General features: G+C 36.5%; 1 pseudogene; it reads left to right on the top strand.

Moving 5' to 3' along the window:
* Positions 1 to 925: 925 nt before the first annotated feature.
* LOC132103786 (popeye domain-containing protein 3-like) lies at positions 926 to 6,208 on the top strand (annotated as a pseudogene).
* Positions 6,209 to 6,633: the final 425 nt, after the last annotated feature.

The raw sequence follows: 6,633 nt of genomic DNA, 5'->3' as shown, positions 1-6,633 counted from the left end.
GTACAACAATCAGAAATTCAATAGAGCAAGATGACTTCTTACCCCAACCTTATTTTTTTCTCTTGGCACAAAATCTCACACATTTGATGAATGCCTATGCTCTTCTGAATATCAACATTAGTCATAAAAATGTTTTTATCTGTGACATTGTATTTGGTTCCCATTTGTTAATGAATAATTTGTGTACACATTAAAACCTATAGGCTAATTGAGTGAAATCATTAAATTTGAATCCATAGTGTTGCAATATATTTTGGCATATCTTTATTAAATTAAATATGTGCAATTAAGTATATACACACACACACACACACGCGTTTGTTTTTGTGAAAAGTGGGGACATCCCATAGGCTTAATGGTTTTTTTACTGTACAAACTGTATATTCTATTCTATACAAACTGTATATATATTTATTTATTTATTTAATGATTTTTTTCTTTTGACAAATCCAGGCCTGTATTAGTTACAGTATTAGTAGTCAGCCAAAAGACTCCCCACCTGTACAGTCAGAGATATTTTAAGACATAATAAGATGCGATTTAAAAAACCTGCCAACAGCAATGAGAATAGCTCACCTTCACCGGTGGTGTTCTATTTTTCTGTAACACCTCTCAGCTAAGGTGTCTTTGGTCTCAAAACTCAGCGCTGTTCTTTTCGATTAATGACCGCAGGTGCTTCATCTGTCAGTGAACATGCACGCACCTGGACTGACACACAATCTAATATAATGATGCTGTTAGTTTTTTCATTACCATGTAAGTTATGCATACATTGATCTCACACCCCAATTAATATGCTCCAGTTCCCTGTTTTTCTGTCTCTTTCTTTGGTAGACACACACATCCACTGACAGATATACTGGGGTCTGGATCTATATATAGACATGCTGGGTGTCTGATAGCCAGTATAAAGGCAGAGTTGTACATGGCTGAACCTCTAACTCAAGTCAGCTCTCTTAACAACCGGCTCTGCGATGTTCTCTATGTTTGTTCAAAATCACGTGGATTCTATGGATAAACTGAAGATATGATGTTTATTAGGACTTGAGACTGTAGAGAAGGTTTGTCCTCAATCTCTATCTCGGGTGAAGTTTGTTTTCATACCTCAGAGTGTGTATGAAAGGCACCTTCAGCTGGCAGGCTGCAGGCTGGGGTTTGGTCGGTGTGTTAACAGTGAGTTATTTTCAACCAGAACAAAACTGCCGCTGCTGAAACACCCTGATTTGTGTCTTGAGAAAAGATCTGTCCCAGTGTTATGCACATGTCTCAAATCTAGTTATAGTGTGACGTTTACACACATAAAGACTGTCTGCCCTTTACATTCTCCTTTACCTGAAGCAAAGTCTTGGAAATTGTATTGGACATGCAACCTTTATTAACATAACAAATATGTTGTGAAAAAAATGCCATCATTCATTTTGTGGGTATAAAGTACTTGCATAACTTCATTAATATTCTCAAGTGGCTTATTTTGAGAATAAGTAACCTATTTTCTTATGTAAATTCTAAACTAAAGAATCCTTGAATACTACTCAATTATAAGAAGAGTACTTTTTAGCCATGGGGGAAAAAGGTTTGACATAAGATAACATTTTACAGGTTCCAAAAAGAGGATCAAAGGATTGAATGGAATAATAAATCTATTAAATGATAAATGATTATAAACGCATACTCCATGTTCTCAGTCACATCCATACTATAACAAACAATCTGGCAAAAAGTGGGGAGGTGGTAACATTTCAGGGCTTTAAATTCATGTCATCATATTAAAATTTGATTTAAAGTTGGCAGAGAAGTCACAACTGAAAACTCAAGATTTGATTCAGAAACGTCCCAGACAAAGTCGCATACTTGAACTAAACACACAACTCCATAATGTCTCCAACGCAGCAGCCTTTGAGTAGTTTTCCTCTGGGGAGGCTGAAGGGTTAGGTTTCTGTGTGCGCAATAAAGTGCGCAGGACCTTGATCATCTCTACAGAGGAAGTGCGCTTATTAACGCAGAGTTTGATACTGTACGACTCGCGTCATCTGGCGAATTATTTATTAAGTTGGCTTGAGAAAGCCAACTTACTGATATTCTATTTAAACTTCTTATTATTAAGTTGGCTTGAGAAAGACATATAAAGACAAATTAACATATTATTATTCTTCTGAGACTAAAATTTTCAACTGCTACTCCTCCTAGAGCTTTAACTCTACAGACTCCAAACTCAGCCCAGCTCTTCAGACTGATCTGAAGTTAGTTGCTATATCTTTTTAGACTGATCGGACTTATACTTTTCATAAAACTGAAGATTAAAAATCATAAAAATCCCATAGACTTACATTGAAAAGTCTCTGCTCAACTGAACATTCCGTGAACTCCAACTGTCAAAAATTAAAATCTAAACACACTGAAGCCCATTAGACTCAATCAGACTTACCTTCTATGTACTTTTACTAACCCATTCAAACTCATCTATCTATCTATCTATCTATCTATCTATCTATCTATCTATCTATCTATCTATCTATCTATCTTCTGACTGTTTCTATCTATCTATCTATCTATCTATCTATCTATCTATCTATCTATCTATCTATCTATCTATCTATCTATCTATCTATCTTCTGACTGTTTCTATCTATCTATCTATCTATCTATCTATCTATCTATCTATCTATCTATCTATCTATCTTCTGACTGTTTCTATCTATCTATCTATCTATCTATCTATCTATCTATCTATCTATCTATCTTCTGACTGTTTCTATCTATCTATCTATCTATCTATCTATCTATCTATCTATCTATCTATCTATCTATCTATCTATCTTCTGACTGTTTCTATCTATCTATCTATCTATCTATCTATCTATCTATCTATCTATCTATCTATAATCTGTCTGTTTCTAATCTATCTATCTATCTATCTATCTATCTATCTATCTATCTATCTATCTATCTATCTATCTATCTATCTATCTATAATCTGTCTGTTTCTAACCTATCTATCTATCTATCTATCTATCTATCTATCTATCTATCTATCTATCTATCTATCTATCTATCTATCTATCTATCTTCTGACTGTTTCTATCTATCTATCTATCTATCTATCTATCTATCTATCTATCTATCTATAATCTGTCTGTTTCTAATCTATCTATCTATCTATCTATCTATCTATCTATCTATCTATCTATCTATCTATCTATCTATCTTCAATCTGTCTGTTTCTAATCTATCTATCTATCTATCTATCTATAATATGACTGTTTCTAATCTATCTATCTATCTATCTATCTATCTATCTATCTATCTATCTATCTATCTATCTATCTATCTATCTATCTATCTATCTATCTATCTATCTATCTATCTATCTATCTATAATCTGTCTGTTTCTAATCTATCTATCTATCTATATGTAATCTGTCTGTTTCTAACCCATTTCTAACTTTTTAAACTTTCTGGCCAGGCTTTCTCAAGCCAACTTAAAGTTTGTCTTGACGAACTTTTTTATCTAGTTTTCTATTATGAATCATTTGACATATAATAACTTGACAGCAGAGACTCTGGAATAGGCTACCCAGTGTGCTCAGCATGGAAGGAAAATCCTGAAGGATCAATGTTTCATCTCGCACATATAGCTACTGCTGGTTTTGGGATTTATGGGAGGCAGCGGCTTTTATGGATTTCATCTTTTTAACGCTCGGGTTCTTCTGTTATTCGATGTGGTCATGGTCGGATCCCTGCACGACTGACTCGTTTTCGTGGAGCTTCACGCTTTTCGTCTTCTGTTTGGCACAAGTTGTTCATGTGTCGTACCGACTGCGCAAAGTCACTTTCGGTAAGGAGTTCCAGGATCTCTACGATTATATGTTCAAAAAGCTGGGAGTATCCTTAACTCATTTTGGAAAAATCGTGGAGTGTTGTGAGGGCGATATCTACACTATAGAAAAAGACCACTGCTTCGCCGTGGAGGGTAAAACCTCCATCGACAACCTGTCCGTTCTCATCTCAGGCAGGTGAGTAAACAGACTTCGTAACTAGAAATAATCCACGTATTTAGTCTTGTGTGCTTCAAGGCAAACAAAGCTCTCGTTTTGTCTGAAATAGGATACGAGTGACGGTGAACGGGGAGTTTTTGCACCACATCCATCCCTTTCAGTTCCTGGACTCTCCGGAGTGGGACTCCCTTAGACCTTCAGAAGAAGGGGTGTTTCATGTGAATACATTGTGAATGAATTGTGTGTTTTTTTTTCGTACTGTTCAAGTTGTAATGGGACGACTTCTTGTATTGTTCCAGGCAGGGCCGGATTAACCATACGGGCAACTGGGCAATTGCCCAGGGGCCCAAGACCTCTAAAGGGCCCAGGGCAGCAAGGGCACGAGCAAAATACTGTATCTGGTAATCTACCGCTTTACATTAAACAAACTGTCAACACGGGCTTTTGCGCTGCACAGAGAGACGCTGCGCTGCCTATGACTTTGAACGTGAGTTGAGAGCGGTTGAGAGTCAGTCTCATGCGGAATGACCAATGAAGAGAGGGCCTCAAGTTAAAAAAAATCTGACATGGAGAAGCTAAATGGGAGCGCGAAGCGGAAATTAAAAAAGGAAAAGGACACGCAGAAAATGTAAAGTATATACCTAAAATAGGTAATTTCTTCACTCCTGTTAATGTTGCCGACAGTTCTGTTAAGTCAGCTTCCGTCAACGACGAGGACAACTCAGCTAGCCAGGACATTTCTACAAGATGCCAAATGAAAGCAAACATGCACTTCCTCATTATTTAGGATTAAAATTGTGTGTTTTGCCAGGTTTTGTAGTATTTATTTTTATCTTGTCTTCTAGAGAGAAATTGTGTCACAGACACGGCTCTGCACTTTCTATTTTAGCTATTGGACATGAACTTGTTAGTGGCCTTGATTTTGAATATGTTATACTGTACACCAGTTTGCACAGTCAAAGTCCAGAAAAAAGCCATTGTAAGATGTGTTTGCCAAATGAAGGCATTTCAAATTCAAACATGCACTTCCTCATTATTTAGGACTAAAATTGTGTGTTTTGCCAGATTATGTAGCATTTATTTCTGTCTTGTCTTCTTCAGAGAAATTGACAGATTTCTAAATGTTTATGTAGCACTACAATGTTTAACTGGTTAATTGTGCTGTGATATGTTGTTGTTCTATTTTAAAACAAGTTAAAATGAGCTTAGGATAAAAATGTTTATGAGCAGATAACAGTGATACTGCATTTTATTTATTTATTTTTTCCTTGAGGTGCCAGCTTTATTAAAATGCTGTATATTGTTGAGGAGGGAAAACTGGCAGATTTCAAATTGTTTGTGTTGGACTAATAACTTGATTGCCTTGTTGAATTCTGAGGAAACAGGGTCACCCTGTCAGTGTGATTTCTGCTTAAAATGAGCTGAGGACCAAAATGTTTCTTGATGTGTTGTCTGTGGTCTTCTGTTATAGCTATATCAATTCAATACATTTCTATTGGGAATAAATGTTGTTAAATAAACAATGGTTTGAAAGTGGTTGCTTATTTATTCATTTTTGTGAAAATGGAGGATATTTCCCTCCCTCTCAATGTAGTGGGTCAATTTTACCAGATTATACAGATGCTGATGTTTTGTTTTCATAGCATCATATGTGAGTGAATGTCTTTGATAGGGGACATAGTAGTGCATTTGTAGTTCTATGAGCATTTAAATATTTGTAAATCAAAATACACCTGATGACAGTTAGAATTTGAAGTATTGAGTATATTTACTGTATATTACAGTAATATATTCTGTATATGACCATATTGTGGTGATCCTGGGGTCGTGATGATGGGGCCCTTGAATATTGTTGCCCAGGGTACAACGAAGTTTTAATCTGGCCCTGGTTCCAGGTCACGTTACGTGCAGATAACCGGTGCAGGTACGTGGCGTGGAGACGGAAGAAGCTCTATCTGCTGTTCGCGCAGCACCGCTACATCGCCAAGATCTTCGCGCTGCTGGTGCGCAATGACATCGCGGAGAAACTCTTCTCTCTCAACGACAAGGCTTTCGACACCCGCGGGTTCAGCTACGATCTCCGGTTACCAAGCTTCTATCACGGACCAGAGCCAGAAATAGAAAACACAAGTGAATCCCGGCCAGTGCTGGGACAAAGTGAAGCAAACCGACAGAAAGACACTCATGAGAAACGCGCTCCACATTTTATGTAGCCTTAACTGATTGTAATGAATGGCACTGGGGTTTTGTCATGCATTGTTTTATTCTTTTATGTTCCACAAATATTTTTGTCCTTATTTTATTTAATTGTATAGTGCCCTGAAATCAGTGTTTTTGTTCAGGTAAGACATTTCTCAACAATTGTTCAGAAGATTAACTGGTTTTGAGCAAGATATCTTACCAAACTGTAGGCTATATCAAGGCATTGGAATATCTTATATCTATTAATGCGATGTTAACTATTTAGCTATAGCTTTCACGTGAAGACTCGTCTTTCTTCTCTCTGCATCACCTACATGAACACTGTCAGTCTGAAATTGTTATAACTGTTGCCCATATTGTCTGTATAGCCTAGTTTGTTTGCTTTACACACATATTATATGTTCACACATTATTTTGAAAATAAAAGAACAAAATA

This window comes from Carassius carassius, chromosome 24 (assembly GCF_963082965.1).
Source record: "Carassius carassius chromosome 24, fCarCar2.1, whole genome shotgun sequence".
Taxonomy (NCBI): domain Eukaryota; kingdom Metazoa; phylum Chordata; class Actinopteri; order Cypriniformes; family Cyprinidae; genus Carassius; species Carassius carassius.
The sequence above is the reverse complement of the archived record's forward strand: the minus strand, read 5'-3'. Positions and strand labels throughout refer to the sequence as shown.